A 16,967-nucleotide genomic window follows, 5' to 3' on the forward strand; every position below is an offset into this window, starting at 1 on the left:
GAGGCAATGTAAATACTTAGTATACTTACTATTTTGCTGCCATTACCTTTGTGATTATGAATATACTTTAGTGACCCGAAGACCCTCTTAGGTATGCCCATCTTCAAGGACATAATTTTAAAGTGAGAGGGGAAAGATTTTTAAATTCGATTTGATGCCTGGATATTGTCTAGACCTTGTTGCCTTTGGACACGAACTGCTTCAGTATCTGAGGAATTGAACATTGTGCAATCATTGGCAAACATCCCCATTTCTAACCTTATGACAGAAGGAAGGTCATTGATGAAGCAGCTGAAGATGGTTGCGCCGAGGACACTATCTTGAGGAACTCAGAGACCTGAGGGGTGACTTTTTCACACAGAGGGTAATGCATACATGGAATGAGCTGACACTGGAAGTGGCAGATGCAGATACAGTTACAACATTTAAAAGACATTTGGATAGCTACATGCATAGGAAAGGTTTAGAGGGATGTGGGCCAAAAACAGGCAAATGGGACTAGTTTAGCTTGGGAAAACTGGTCGGTGTGGATGAGTTAGACTGAAAGGTATATGACTCTAATACGCTATAACAGGGTACTGGGTTTGAGACCAGGTCTAATACTGTAGCTAATGTCCCTGATGTTTTCGACATTTTAGAGATTCGTTATCTACCAGTGAAAATCAAAAAGCTTTGTCCTTTGTACAAACCAAGGAAACTAGCCGATGCTCAACCTAACAGTTAATGCTGTAACTAAAATCTTGTTTCCCTTTCCTGCATTGTTTGGTTCCAAAGTGACAAAGTAAAATTTATAAAGGAAGATAACTTGCTCCTGTGTAGCCCTTTCAGTAAACATTGCCCCAATCTGTGGAGAAGGCTTGAGTGTTGCTTAATGGCAATAAAGATAATAGTGAAGTGTTAAATAAAAGACAGTTTGCAAATCAGCAAACTCTGAAATCTATAAGACAATAATCTGTTCAAAGAAGGAGACAATAATTTGTCTAGTTTGTAAAGTTGGAATGTTGTAACTAAATTACATATTTTTGTTATGTGCATGTTTACAATCCTGTCCATAGAGAAAGACATTTTAACTCAACAATTTAAATTAAAAACAACTCAACTCAACAATCTGATGCAGAATTTTTGAAAACTAAAGCTAAAACAAAGCTTGTCACCTGATAGATGAGGCAAAGCAAAACAATATTAGAAAGGGCAGGTGTATATCATGTTCTCCGAATCTGTATATTTGCATTAATGCTTGCGGCATTTTAGCTTTCAGTTTAGTCGGTATTTCCAATTATGACATTGTTTTGAGTCTGCACATGCATTTCTCAAAACATAAATTTCAAAAAACAGTGATTCCGCCTCAACAAGTATCCCATTGTGACATAAGTTAATAAACAGTATTTTGTTAATAAACTGAACATAGTTAAGTCTCTTAAAGCTTATGAATATAATTTTGAAATGTTACCTTAGTACTGGAACTTGGTGACAAGTGCCACAATGCTCGGAGTCCAACCTCACAGTTCAGACGTGATGCAAATCTGCAGCAATGCAAGATAGCACAGTCTAAATTCACCATTTCTACCGTTACCACTTCCTGTAACAAGCACATTAACTTCGCCTTTCAGCTAGCATCATAAATGAAAGAAAATGTGTACTTAGTCACATGATCAACTAAATTTGGATGTTTATTTGCTCAGGATGTAGTGAACCATGATGAGAGAGGTTTTACTTTTCAAGGCATTAGATCACAGTTCCCCTCTGAACACAAAACAAGCTATAAAACATGCTTGTGCTTCAGATAAAGGATAAATTAATTACAAATTTAGCACAACTTAAATGTATTTCAATAAGTAGACTACATGGTTGATTCAGCTTTAGTTCATCTTTCAATGATTTTGATAATTAAACTGGAGTGCACATCTACAGAATATAAAATTGAATAGGATTTTAAATTTTTTTTACATGACGTTCAAGAGCCTCATCACAGTTATATAAATTAAACTCTTTGCAAATAAAAGTTCCAAATATTCCTTTCCATCTGCTCACTAACTGCAATTCCCACAGGTGCTCACAAAGTACAAGCACTGCTGGGATTTGCTGATCTGGCTATTGGGAATTCCCTTCTTCAAGATGTTTTGATTATTCGGTGTTGTAACTATTTCATTGTCTTTTTCTTTTGCTTTATGCTTTAAATTTGTCATAAATAATTTACTGCTGGGGTGGTATAGTTTTCTAATTTTACTGCAAGCCCAATAATCTTCAAATGTTCTCTGTGATAATCTTTCTGACAGCTCCTATATCACAGAAAGAGAGCAGATGTTTGGCTTGGCAATTCTTTTGGCTATTTCCTTAGTAGTTCTTGAACTGGGAGAGGAAGAGAAGTAGATACAATTCAGGATACATTTGGTATCCATTTATCACAGCAACATTGTGTTTTTGAGTTAGACACACTTACCTGTTGTTATGTAACACTGGATTTAGAGGCTGATAGCAGGTTTTTGAACCACTTATCATTGGAGTAGATATTTCAGAGTTGTAATTCTGCAGAAAACCAAGCAATATTAACCTTATCGTTCTCAGAAAATTATGTGAAACTCTACTGTTTATTGCTGAGCTCCTCTCATTGGAAAAACTTCAAGAAGTTGTGACAGTACAATAGAGAATGCCTCAGCTCAAACTTATTGTAGTCAAGGGACCATGGGCCCAAACCTGGCAATTCTAATTTCACCCACAGACCTGACAGAAAACTGGCCAAACTAAATTGAATAGCAGCTATCAGTTACAGAGAACAGTGGAAACCAGGGTCAAAGAGGTCACAAAGGTTGAGGGGATCCAGTCACAACCAGCTTGACAGTTGTATATTGGAGAAGTAGCGATCAGACTTTCAGGCACCTTAATTTCCAGCCAGTGCTTGAGGACATGCATTTCACACGTAGCGTCTGGCAACAGTGAAGGATTTTGGCACATCCCCATTGTATGATTTGAATCCTGCTCATGACCTCATTGCTCAAAGGCCTCAGAACATTATGAAAAGTCTGGTTCTGAAAGAGCGATGACAAAACGCCTGGAAGCAACCCCTCAGTGAAGACCCTTGGTGAAGACTTGTGGAAGAAGACTTTGTGTCAACCAAAGAAGATTCAAGAGGATATCTGCCATGACCTATGTTGTGAAGTTGAAGGTGTGTGCTGTATCATTAAGAGAGAGAGAGAGACTGTTCTCAACTGAGAGATCATAAGCACCTGTGTATATGACTAGATGGCAGTCCCAGAGTGTACTGGAAAATTGAAAATATGTAACATTTGGTTGTGAAATGGATACATGAGTTTGATTGCTGCTTTGACAACAATTTGAATTTAACTAATCAGTTTAAATTATGCTCCAGGATACTAAAACCCAATCGCATTTGAATTTACTGTCTTGCCAACATTGAACCAATGAGACAATCTGATGTTGGAGAATATAAAATATGCACATTTTGAAAATTGGTCAGAGAGCAACTACTGTAGAGAAGAAACTCCTGAATAGTTAATTGCCTATCTTAACATATTGCTGTCAAAGAAATTAGAAAAGACTCTCCATCAAAGATATCTTTTCACGTGAAACATACTTGCAGTAAAAAGAAAGAAGATGCCCCAGGGCAATCAGTAGCTGGAAGAGTGAAGACACAGAAGAAGACAGAGACTGTGTGGTTTTGAAATTAAGTTGATGTAATTTTAATATGTGTCTTATTGGAACAACATTTTGTTATAGTGTTGGAGGCAGATAATAAGGAGTTAAGAGAACCGGGGCTTAGATTTGTGAATAGTTTTTGTTTACTGTTCACTTTTAGAGTTAAAAAATAAATTGATATTATTTTCTTTAAATAGTGGCATTTGGGAGTTCTCTGTCATTCATGTTTTAATAGATTGTGAGGCGAGGTGAGCTTTTTTTTTGGGTATTTGGTTTAATTAACAGAGGGGTTCAGCGGCATGTCGTAACATCTGCAAGAGTCAACTTCGGGGAAGACAGTCAGCCCTATGTAAGAGAAGGAGATTCCAATGGCCCAGCTCAAACCCATGAATGTTGCAGATAATATCCTTTCTCAGGCGCAAAGAGCTAGGCAGACAGTATGTATTGTGGGAATATGGGAAATGGTGGCATGGTGTTTTTAATAAGGAATATTTTGTTAATAAAATTGAATTGAACCACAAAACAAATTCTGTGCCCCTTTTTCTACCTCACTGATATGACTGCTTGGATAAACATTTTTTAATACATAAACTGGTTGGAGTGTTCAAAGCGCAGACAATATTTTGTTTAGTTTGTTCCTGTTCCTCTGATATTTATTTATACCTTCTGTTTATGCTGTTCACTACACAAGGTACTGATTCTAATTATGCAAATTCCCCATGATGTATGCAGGTGGTGCTTTCTTCACCAGTAATGTGCACTCTCGGGAAATGATTGGTTGGTGCTAGGTATGTTACTGGTGCTAGGCAAAAGTGATGACTGCAGATGCTGGAAACCAGAGTTTAGATCAGAGTGGTGCTGGAAAAGCACAGCAGGTCAGGCAGCATCCGAGGAGCAGGAAAATCAATGTTTCGGGCAAAAGCCCTTCATCAGGAATATGGGCAGGAAGCCTCCAGGGTGGAGAGATAAATAGGGGTGGGGGGGGGTTGGGGGGGGTGGGGGGGTAGAGGGTGGGGCTGGGGAGAAGGTAGCAAAGACTACTATAGGTGAATGGGGTGGGGATGGAGGTGATCTGTCAGAGAGGAGGGTGGAAGACGGTAGCAAAGAGTACAACAGGTGAATGGGGGTGGGGATGGAGGTGATAGATAAAGTTAAATAAAGGGGCAGTACAAAGAGATCTGGGTGTTCTTGTACACCAGTCAATGAAGGCAAGCATGCAGGTACAGCAGGTAGTGAAGAAAGCTAATAGCATGCTGGCCTTCATAACAAGAGGGATTGAGTATAGATGCAAAGAGGTTCTTCTGCAGCTGTACAGGGCTCTGGTGAGACTGCACCTGGAATATTGTGTGCAGTTCTGGTCTCCAAATTTGAGGAAAGACATTCTGGCTATTGAGGGAGTGCAGTGTAGGTTCACAAGGTCAATTCCTGGAATGGCGGGACTATCTTATGTTGAAAGATTGGAGTGACTGGGCTTGTATACCCTTGAGTTTAGAAGACTGAGAGAGGATCTGATTGAGCCGTATAAGATTATTAAAGGATTGGACACTCTGGAGGCAGAAAACATGTTTCCGCTGATGGGTGAGTGCCGAACCAGAGGACACAGCTTGAAAATAAGGGGTAGGCCATTTAGGACAGAGATGAGGAGAAACTTCTTCACCCAGAGAGTGGTGGGTGTGTGGAATGATCTGCCCCAGAAGGCATTGGAGGCCCAGTCTCTGGATTCATTTAAGAAAGAGTTGGATAGAGCTCTCAAGGATAGTGGAATCAAGGGTTGTGGAGATAAGGCAGGAACAGGATACTGATTGAGGATGATCAGCCATGATCATAATGAACGGTGGTGCTGGCTCTAAGGGCAGAATGGCCTACTCCTGCACCTATTGATTATTGTCTATTGATAGGTCAGAGGGGAGGGTGGAGCAGATAGGTGGGAAGGGAGATTGGCAGGTAGGACAGGTCATGAGGATGGTGCTGAGCTGGAAGGTTAGAACTGAGGTAAGGTGGGTGGAGGGGAAATGAAGAAACTGGTGAAGTCCACATTGATGCCCTGGGTTGAAGTGTTCTGTGGTGGAAGATGAGGCGTTCTTCCTCCAGGCGTCAGGTGGTGAAGGAGTGGCGGTGGAGGAGGCCCAGGACCTGCATGTCCTCGGCAGAGTGGGAGGGGAAGTTGAAATCTTTGGCCACAGGGCGGTGGGGTTGATTGGTGCAGGTGTCCCGGAGATGTTCCCTGAAGCGCTCTGCGAGGAGGTGTCCAGTCTCCCCAATGTAGAGGAGACCGCATTGGGAGCAACGGATACAATAAATGATATTGGTGGATGCGCAGGTGAAACTTTGATGGATGTGAAAGGCTCCTTTGGGGCCTTGGATGGTGGTGAGGGAGGAGGTGTGGGCGCAGGTTTTGCAATTCCTGCGGTGGCAGGGGAGGGTGTCAGGATGAGAGGGTGGTCTGTTGGGTGGGCGTGGACCTGACCAGGTAGTCACGAGGCAATGGTCTTTGAGGAAAGTGGAAAGGGGTGGGGAAGGAAATATATCTCTGGAGGTGGGGTCCATTTGGAGATGGTGGAAATGTCGGCGGATGATATGGTTAATGCGAAAGTTGGTAGGGTGGAAAGTGCGGACAAGGGGGGTCTGTCCTTGTTACAGTTGGAGGGGTGGGGTTTGAGGGAGGAGGTGTGGGATGTGGATGAGATGCGTTGGAGGGCATCTTCAACCACGTGAGAAGGGTAATTGCGATCTCTAAAGAAGGAGGCCATCTGGTGTGTTCTGTGGTGGAACTGGTCCTCTTGGGAGCAGATATGGCAGAGGCGGAGGAATTGTTACTGGCGCTAGGTAGGTTGCCTCGAAAGATTATTATTAGGCAACTCAAACAAAACTATATTGCAATGTTGAATACAAGAAAATTGCTTTACACCATTAAATAAGGGCAATGTACTGAAATAAAATCTAAGGTCATCACATAATGCAGATGTAAAGAGATAGACTATTTGGTACTGCAGAACTTAAAGGTGCATTAATTATTTTTAAAGGGGAGTGGCTCCAAATCTTAAAATGCTTAGAAACAAAGCACAATGACAGAATAAGAAGCTAGTTTCAAGATGCTTCTGTGGGTTGTGATATAGAGAACAAAGGGTCTTTAATACTTAGAAGAGTATCTCCCTGGGAGATGCAGAGTGCGATCATTTGAACAGTAGAGATCTACAGCAAAGGAAAAGGTCTTTCAGCTCATTGCATCTGCACAGGTCAAAATCAACTCACATAACTATTCCAATTCCAATCCCAGTTTGGTGGTGTTGACTGTCTTCTTGAACCACTGCAGTCTATATGCTGTAGATTGACCCACAATGCTGTTAGGGAGGGTATTCCAGGATTTTGACCCAGCAACAGTGAAGGAACATTGATGTGTTTCCAAGTCAGAATGGTGAGTGGCTTGGAGGGGAACTTGCAGGTGGTGTTGTTCCCATGAATGTGCTACCCTTGTCCTTCAAGATGGAGGTGGTCATGGGTTTGGAAGGTGCTGTTTAAGGATTTTTGGTGAATTTATGCATAGCATTGTGTTGAAAGTACACATTGCTGCTACTGAGTGTCGGTGTTGGAAGGCATGAAGGCTTGTGGATGTGGTGCCAATCAAGTCGGCTTGCTTTGTCCTGGATGGTGTCAAGCTTCTTGAGTGTTTTTGGAGCTGCAACTATCTAGGCAAGTGGGGAGTATTCCATCACACTCTTAACTTGTGCCTTGTAAATGATGGATAGGCTTTGGGGAGTCAGGAGGTGAGTTACTTGCCGCAATATTTCTAGACTCTGACCTGCTCTTGTGGCCACTCTGTTCATGTGACAAATCCAGTTAAGTTTCTGGTCAACAGTAATCTCAAGGATGTTGATAGTGGGGGCTTCAGCGATGACAATGCCTTTGAAATGTCAAAGGTCAGTGGTTAATTTGTCTCTTATTGGAAATGATCATTGACTGACATCTGTGTGGAGCAAATGGTACTTGTCACTTGTTAGCCAATATTATCCAAATATTGTTGCATTTCAATATGGACTTCTTCAGTATCCGAGGAGTCGTGAACGATGCTGAACTTTGTGCAGTCATCGATGAACAGTTGATGCAGTTTCATCAATGCCCCAAGCCTGGTAAAAGCTGAAGAATGTAAATCTACTTTATTAAATCAGTATTTAGTATGTTTACATTCTGGTTTAGAAATCATTGAAAAAACCCTAACATAATTTTTTTTCAACATGCAAAATGATACCAGTGGAAAAGCTTTTCACTATTTTTTTTTTACTGTTTTTCTCACTATAAAATACACGTGGCACTAGAAGTAAGTAAGTAAATAAATAAATGAATAAATAAATAAATAAAATAATTCATTCAAAAAGCACCTTCAAAAAAAAAACCAAACAAAAATGCTAATTGTGCTAATTTGTACAACACGGGGCCAATTGAATTTGCAAGTTACTCACCAAACACCAACTTCTCAGCTGCAAAAAGGCCTTGAAAGGCCAGGCACCTGGCTTACAAGTGAATGTGAAGAAGCTCTGTTATTGCAAGGTGTCTAGGAAATCTCTGTAGTGCCTTGAAGTTGTTTTATGAGAGCTGGTGCCAACAATTAGGAAGAACAGAAGAATTTTCGATCTAGATATGTGATGGCAGGGCCTTTTGGTTATGACCAAGAAATGGAACAAGGAAGAATGGGAAAAGGGGAAGCTTTGCAATAAGGGAGGAAGAGGAAGAACAGGATGAGAATGGGAGGAAGTGACCAGAATGCTTTGTAACCGGATGAAGAGTCATAGCAGATCATCAGGCTCAGTTTTCAGTTATTCAACTTCCCTTTTTGAACAAGAAATGGAGACTCCCCAACTCAGCATTCCCTGAGTGTCATGTAACAATAAAAGCCACCAATAAAAGCTACATTCGAGCTTTACCCAAACTTTTGTTCAGATGTACATACATAAAAATCAACTACTCATTCTTATGTAAGGTCTTATGCCTGTCCATTCTTACATGTCCTAGGTCTATCCCTGTGTTTTAAAATGGTTCATGGAATGCTGCTATGATTAACTAAGGGAGACTACACTTAGTCTTACAGCACCCTCTCGATCTGCTTAGAGCCTGCTTGGTTAGCCTTGGAGTGATGCATATCAGCATGAATGAAAGAAGTTGGGGTTGACTAGTTCACTTGCAACACTACAGGCATTGACAGAGTGGTAGTGATGGGAATGTGAATGCTATTATCCTGGAAAAGGAAAAGTGGGTTTATCATGTTTTTGCTGAACGGTTGTGAACATAGTTGTGAACACATGCCCCTTTGAACACAGAAATCTGCATCAAAAATGGCAGGAAACCTGGATCTAATCACTTAACCCTGAGCTTCCAGTGCAGCACTGAGATAATGGGTGATTTCTGCCTTTCTTAATGTGAAAGTTGAGGAAGACTCTCCAGACTCTTCCCCAAGGTTTTGCCTGCTGATGCTCCCATGGAGTTAGACTCTAATATCTGTAAAATGTCCTTTGTCAACTTAGAGCCAGCTTTTTCCACACTCATGCTTGGTTGACAAGCCTGCCAATGCACCAGGGATCTTGTGCATTGTTCTTGCATTTCTCCTGTAAGTTCACTCTTGAAGTTTGAGGCCCCTGCAGCAGAGCTCTTTTGTGATGTTTAGTGTGCTAGCAGAGAAGCTACCCTTTTATCTTGGCCTGACTGCAGCCAACTCATGTGTACAGCCCCTAAGGTATGTACAGTGACAGAATCTCAGCTGATAGCTGTGATGCTCAAGTGAAGGTGCTTCCTCTTCAATAGTATAGGACTTCTTTTAAAACTTTCTCACAGGTGTGCTATGGCTGACGAGGCAGCCATTCTTAAAAGGATAAGGCAGAAATGGAGATTTGGAATGAGGGAGTTTGGGCCTGGGTGAGGCATCACACCAAGTTTTCATTCCCTCACTTTACAATTATACTAATACTTGTGATTAATTCCTGGTTTCTGAGAATGATGCCATTCAAGGGGACATTTTATCAATCACAATGCCTTTCTTGATGAAGGGCTTTTGCCCAAAACATTGATTTTCCTGCTCCTCAGATGCTGTCCGACCTGCTGTGCTTTTCCAGCACCACTCTAATCTTGATTCTATCAATCATGCCTATTTTAATGAGACATTGGACTAGTCCATTCACTTGACTGTCACCCCAATCCTGTAAATTTTTCCTCTTCATTTCCTTTTATAAAACATCTTCTGTGAAGCAACATTTTCTATATTTAATGTGTAATAGAAATGCAACTGTGTTTGATACCATACAGAATGTATGCGTCTCAAAACTACAACAAGCAGTCTTTAGAGTCAACAACAACATTCCGTTAAAAACATTTTGTGAAGTGTGACACTTCAGAGAAATCGTATTGAAAAATTTGACAACACGTGCATGCCATTGTTAAGGTTTATCTGACAAACCAGAAAACATCTTGCATTTATATAGCTAACACCTCTGCCCACAAGACAAAAACATTTCCCCAAACACAAAATAACTGCGTTGTATCCGTGGTTGCACTTAGTAAATGTGAAATGTACTGATGCAAGGATGAATAATTGGCTGAGTTTACCATGAATGTTGCAAAAAAAAGAAAACTGATGTCATTCACAATCAATGGGAAGCAGATGTCTATCAAATGATCATACTGTCTGAATGCAAAATGAGGTCGCCTGCACAAGAGAATAAAAGGAGTTTATTTTATCTGCACAGCAACAGCATCTCTCTTGCTCTCATTTCCCTAAGGCCTCCCAATTTTCCCACAGACTTTTCATCATTCCCAAGCAAAACAGAAGCTGGCTCCCAGTGCAAGCCTCCCCCAACCCCACTCCCAGTGCAGGCCTTTCCCTCTGCATCTGCTTGGTGGCCATATTGCATCATTAAAAAACCACACTATAAATAAGTTTAGCAATTTGTTGAACATTACATTTAAACACAATTGCATACTAACTTTAACAGACTGCAGTAAGTGGTAGCAAAATATGCAATGTGCCCATACTGTTTTGGATAAGGTTTATATGGAAAGCTGCACAATGAAACAAATTCTTGAGCAAAATTGATGTTCAGTACAAAAGTAAAATTTTGCAAATGTTGAAAATGTGATGGAACAAATTGATCAGGTAATGTAATGTAAAGGTTTCAAAAAACTGTAGTTATACATCAGATCATAGAATAATTCAGTACAGAAGAGGCCCTTTGGCCCATTAAGTCTGCACTGACAAAAATTACAAAATCTATACTAATCCCATTTTCCAGCACTTGACCCATAGCTTTGAATGTTTTGGCAGATCAAGTCCTCAACCAAGTACTTTTTCAAGATTGTAAGGTTTCCCGTCTCAACTACCCTTCCAGGTAGTGCATTCCAGACTCCCATCACTCTCTTGCATCAGTACATTTCACATTTACTAAGTGCAACCACGGATACAACGCAGTTATTTTGTGTTTGGGGAAATGTTTTTGTCTTGTGGGCAGAGGTGTTAGCTATATAAATGCAAGATGTTTTCTGGTTTGTCAGATAAACCTTAACAATGGTATACCCTTGAGTTTAGAAGACTGAGAGGGGATCTGATTGAAACGTATAGGCTTATGAAAGGACTGGACACTCTGGCAGGAGGGAACATATTTCCGTTGATGGGGGAGTGCCGAACCAGAGGACACAACTTAAAAATACGGGGTAGACCATTTAGGACAGAGATGAGGAGAAACTACTTCACACAGAGAGTGGTGGCTGTGTGGAATGCTCTGCCCCAGAGGGCAGTGGAGGCCCAGTCTCTGGATTCTTTTAAGAAAGAATTGGATAGAGCTCTTAAAGATAGTGGAGTCAAGGGGTATGGAGATAAGGCTGGAACAGGATACTAATTAGGAATGATCAGCCATGATCATATTGAATGGCGGTGCAGGCTCGAAGGGCAGAATGGCCTACTCCTGCATCTATTGTCTATTGTCTATTGTCTCTGGGTGAAAAAATATTTTCATAAAATCCCCTCTAAACCTTCTGCTTTGCCCCTTAAAATTTTGTCCCCTTGTTGTTGACTCTTTAGCTACAGGGAACAGCTGCTTTCTGACTATCCTGTCCATGTTCCTCATAATCTTATACAGGTCTATTAGGTTCCTTCTCAACCTTCTCTGCTCTAAAGAAAGCAATCTGGGCTTGTCCAGTCTCTCTTCATGGCTAAATTGCTCTATCTCCTCTGTACCCTCTCCAAATCAATCACACCCTTCCTATAGTGCAGTGACAAGAATTACACACAGTACTCCAGCTGCGGCCTAACCAAAGTTTTGTACAGCTCTAACATAACCTCCTTACTCTTATATGCTATGTCACGACTGATAAAAGCAAGTGTCCAATTTTCCTTAATTACCCTATTAACCTGTCCTGCCACCTTCAGGGATCAGTGGATAAAACACCCCAAGATCCCTGTTTCTCTGAGCTGCCATTCATTGAGTACTCCCTTGTCTTGTTACTTCTTCCAAACCGCGTCACCTCAAACTTATCAGGGTTATATTCCACTGATTTGCCATCTGACCAATTTATCTATATCTCACTGTCAACTACCTGGCCAATTTTCATATTATTTGCAAACTTACTTACTGTTTAAAAAGGGAGCAAGGCAAAAGATGAGAAATTACAGGGTCACTATCCTGACTTTGGTTGTTGGTGAGATTTTGGAGTCCATTGTGAAGGATGAGATTTCTGAATATTTTGCATGGTAAAAGAGGGTGAAGTCAGCATGGTTTCATCAAGAGGGGTTCATGCCTGACAAATCTGTTAGAATTCTTTGAGGAGGTAACGAGCAGGTTAGACCAGGGAGAGCCAATAGATATTACCGACCTGGAATTCCAGAAGGTCTTTGACAAAGTGCTACACAGGAGGTGTTGTGGAAAGATCACCTAATACTCAGAGAAAAATACCAGGAGATGCAGAAAACCCATCTTTTATTTGCAAACAAAAGTTGTGCCAATCAGAAAATGTTTTTCCTGTCTGCCCACCACCCTCTTGGGGCCTCTTCTGTTTATACTTTTCCAGTTCCCATGCTTATCTGGTAGCATTAACATAACCAATCATACTAGCTTGCTTTGTCTTTCTAAGCTAATCATCTTCTGCCATCCTGCTCTGCTGCTTACACGTAACCTATCACATTACACCACTGTTTTCTTCAGCATTAGGTCATCTGTCAAGTGATTTACCTAGCCTATCATAGTGTGCTACCATTATCTGTTCCTGAATCCTGTAACATAGTCCTGTGCATGCATTACACCACTAAGTTAACTACATAACTGCCAAATTAACTTCCATATATTACATAGAGGTGGCTGAGTAAGATAAGGGCTTATGGTATTAGAGGCAAGTTACTAGCATGGATAAAAGCTTGGCTCTCTGGCAGAAAGCAGAGAGTGAGGATAAAAGAGTCCTCTCAGTATGGCAGCTGGTGACTAGTGTTGTTCCGCAACTTTTAACTTTATACATTAATAATCTAGACCAAGGTACTGAAGTCATTCTGGCTAAATTTACAGTTGATAGAAAGGTAGGTATTGTGACAGGTGGTATTGTGGAGGTGGGGAGGCTGCAGAAGGAGACAGGTTAGGAGAGTGGGCAAAGAAGTGGCAGATGAAATACAATGTGTGAAAGTGGAAAATCATACACTTTGTTAGGAACAATAGAAGCATGGATTGTTTTCTAAATGGGGAGAAAATTCATAAATCTGAAGTGTAAAGGGACTTGGAAATTCTAGTCCAGGATTCTCTCAAGGTAAATTTGAAGGTTGAACGAGTAGTTAGGAAGGCAAATATGATGTTGGCATTTATTTTGAGAGGACTAGAATAAAAGCAGAGACGTACTTCTTAGGCTTTATAAAGCTTTGGTCAAACCATATTTAGAGTATTGTGAGCAATTTTGGGCCCCATGCCTCAGTAAGGACATACTGGCCTTGGAGCAGGTTCAGAGGAGGTTGACAAGAATGATCCCAGGAATGAAAGGTTTAACATATGAGAAATGTTTGAGGACTTTGGGCCTAATCTCGATGGAGTTTAGAAGGATGAGAAGGGATCTAATTCAAACATACATAATACTGCAGAGCCTGGGCAGAGTGAATGTTGGAAAGTTGTTTAATTGGTAGGAGAGACTAGGACCCAAGGGCACAACATTAGAGTAAAGGGAAGAACCTTTAGAACAGAGCTGAGGAGAAAAATCTTCAGCCAGGGTGTGGTGAATCTATGGAATTTATTGCCACAGAACGCCAAAGAGGCCAGGTCATTGAGTATACTTAAGTCAGAGATAGATAGGGTCTTGATTGTCAAGGGGATAAAGGGTTATGGGGAGAAAGCAAGAGGATGGGATTGAGAAACACATCAGCCATGATTGAATGGGAGAGCAGACTCGATAATCTGAACGGCCTAATTTCTGCTCCCATGTCTTATGGCCTTATCATCCCTTCCACATTTTCTTCTATATTGTTTATATATATCACAACTGATAGGGGACCCAGCACAGATCCCTGTGATACAGCACTGGACACTTGCTTCCAAACACACAAACAACACTCTTCCACTGCCCTCTGTCTCCTATCACAGAACCAATTTTGGATCCAACTTGCTAAGTTACCCTAGATCCTATGTACTTTTACTTTCTTTATAAATCTCTCATTTGAGACCTTGTCAAAGATTTTGCTAAAATCCAAAAAAACTACATCAAGTGCACTACCCTCATTTACACACCTGGTCACCTCCTCCAAAAAATTCAATCAATTCTTTTTAACATGTGCTACGACATGGGGTAAACTCTCCTGCTCAATTTAAAATCAGCAACACAGAAAAGATTTATCCCATGCAGTAATCTGTAAAAATTTGAGTGGCCAAGAACTATGTAAAGTAAAAACTAACAGCTTTATTTCTTAAAGTACAACAGAGAATAATTAACTAACCACTTTTTACAATTTATTTCTCTAATCTATCTTTTACCTTCCCTTCGATAATACTAGTCCAAAAAAAACTCCCAACTAAGATTGACAAAACAACACTTCTTATCTCAAAACCAGGCAGCTGTAGGTTCTTGTCTTCGGATCTTTCTGTGTCTTATTTTCTCCTTGTTAGGAATTTTTGTATCACAGGATATTTTTTCAAGCAGTCTGTTACATGCCAGGACTTGGCAGTTTTCTTCTCAACTGTCCAATTTCCCCCCAGTTGTATACCTCAGAGCATCAAATTGTGTCATTGGCTTTTAAGATTGTCAATATACTCAATTCAAACCTGATTGGAAATTGGTATTTTTTCGGGGTATAATTTAAACTGATTGGCTAAATTCGAATTTGTTTTTGTCTCCAGGCAACGAACTAATCAAGTTGTTTGACCCAGTGTTACACTGTTGCCTTATTGAGAACACTTGGTGCTGTGTCCGATAGTTCTGCTGCTTTTAACTCTCTTAAAGGTACACCCACACCTTCATAACACATGACCTTTCTCTGACAAAGTCATATTGATTAGCCCTGATCAATCCTTGCCTTTCGAAGTGGAGATTATTTCTCTCTTTCAGCACTTTTTCAGATAATTTCTCTACCATTAATGTGAGAATCACTGGTCTGTGATTTCCTAGTTTATCGCTACAACTCTTCATAAAATGTGGAACCACTCTAGTCTTCTGGCACTTCCACTGTGGTCAAAGAGGAATGAATATTTGGGTCAGAGCTATTGTAATTTTCTCCCTTGTCGTCCATAGTAGCCTGGGATACAGTTCATCTAAGCGTGAGGATCTCTTCATTTTATAGATTTCCAAAACCTCCAATGCCTCATCATTCCTTATGCCAAACTGCTCAAGAACATCACGGACCATTTTCCCAAAATCAGTACCTCCACCTTCTTTGTCATAGAGTCATACAGAATGGAAACAGACCCATTGGTCCAACTCATCCATGCCAACCAGATATCCTAAATTAATTTCGTTCCATTTGCCAGCATTTGGTCCATATTGCTATAAACCCTTCCTATTCATATACCCATTGCGATGCCTTTTAAATGTTGCAATTGTACCAGTTTCCACCACTTCCTCTAACTCATTCCATACATGCACCATCCTCTTCCTGAAAAATGTTGCCCCTCAGGGGCCCCTTTTAAGTGATTTCCCCCTCATCTTAAACCTGTGCCCTCTAGTTTTCGACTCTGCTACCCTGGGGAAAATCCCTTGGCCCGGGCTTATGCTTGAAATGTCGATTCTCCTCCTCCTCAGATGCTGCCTGACCTGCTGTGCTTTTCCAGCACCACACTCTTTACCTTTGGCTATTCACCCTATCCATGCCCCTCATAATTTTATAAACTTCTATATGGTTATTCCTGAGCCTTTGACGCTGCAGGAAAAACAGACCCAGCCTATTCAGCCTCTCCCTATAGCTCAAACCCTCCAACCCTGACAACATCCTTGTAAATCATTTCTGAACCATTTCAAATTTGACAACATCTCTCCTATAGCATGGAGACCAGAATTATATGCATTCCAAAAGTTGCCAAACCTATGTCCTGCACAGACCTCCCAACTCCTAAATTTCCACCAATTTCTGCAGGTTAACTGCTGTTGGTGAAGGAAACCTCTAGATTGCTACATTCCAAATCCAGAGAAAGGGAAGAAAAAAAAGTAGGTAAGTGACAAAACTTTTCCTTCCCCATCTTTCTCTTCTCCTACTCCAAAGCGAAGAAAGATTTGTAGTAGCTCGTTTAACTTGTTTAACATTTTTAACTCATTCGAGTTCTGCTTCCACATATAGATTGCCACCTTGGTCCAAAATGAACCTTGACCTTTCCCTGGTTATCCTGGTCATTTGCTCCCTTTGCACCTGTTAAAAGTCTCTCTTTTCCTTCTTATCCAGTACTAAATATTTCTCAACATCCAGGGTCCTGTGGACTTGTTGCTCCTATATTTCACCCTAAAGAGAATAAATTGGGCCTGTACTCTTAACAATTCCAATTTGAACAGCCCCCACAATCTTGGTTGTCAACTTGATGGATAAATCAGCAAACAATTGGAGAGAAAATTCCAAGGGAGTACCACAGGAAATAACAGTTGCTTGTCTTTCCGATTGACTCAATTGCATTGATCTAAGCTCTGGAATTCAGAACTGTCAAAAACTCCATAAAACTCTTTACCTTGCTCTCCTAATTTGAGACATTTCTTAAAACCTACCACTTTAACCAAGTTTTTGTCTTTCTCTCCATGGATAGCTCAAAGTCAAAACTTGTGTTTTTGTTTTACTGAGATGTTCCTTGAGATAATCTGAAAAGTGTGAGATGCTGCCATTTGGTAGGGTTGAA

At 40.8% G+C, this 16,967-nt stretch overlaps 1 protein-coding gene across 2 annotated transcripts in view; it reads right to left on the reverse strand.

Annotated features, from left to right (window-relative positions):
• simc1 (SUMO interacting motifs containing 1) overlaps positions 1 to 8,330 on the reverse strand; it is an 87,865-nt gene extending 79,535 nt beyond the window's left edge. For both annotated transcript variants that reach the window (XM_072590915.1, XM_072590916.1), the window contains exons 1-2: positions 8,112 to 8,330; positions 1,451 to 1,523 (exon numbers count right to left, since the gene is read on the reverse strand). The gene's annotated coding sequence lies outside the window, so the exon portion shown is untranslated. The remainder of the gene's footprint in view (positions 1 to 1,450; positions 1,524 to 8,111) is intronic.
• Between the last annotated feature and the right edge of the window lie 8,637 nt (positions 8,331 to 16,967).

This window comes from Chiloscyllium punctatum, chromosome 20 (assembly GCF_047496795.1).
Source record: "Chiloscyllium punctatum isolate Juve2018m chromosome 20, sChiPun1.3, whole genome shotgun sequence".
In the NCBI taxonomy this organism is placed as follows: Eukaryota; Metazoa; Chordata; class Chondrichthyes; order Orectolobiformes; family Hemiscylliidae; genus Chiloscyllium; species Chiloscyllium punctatum.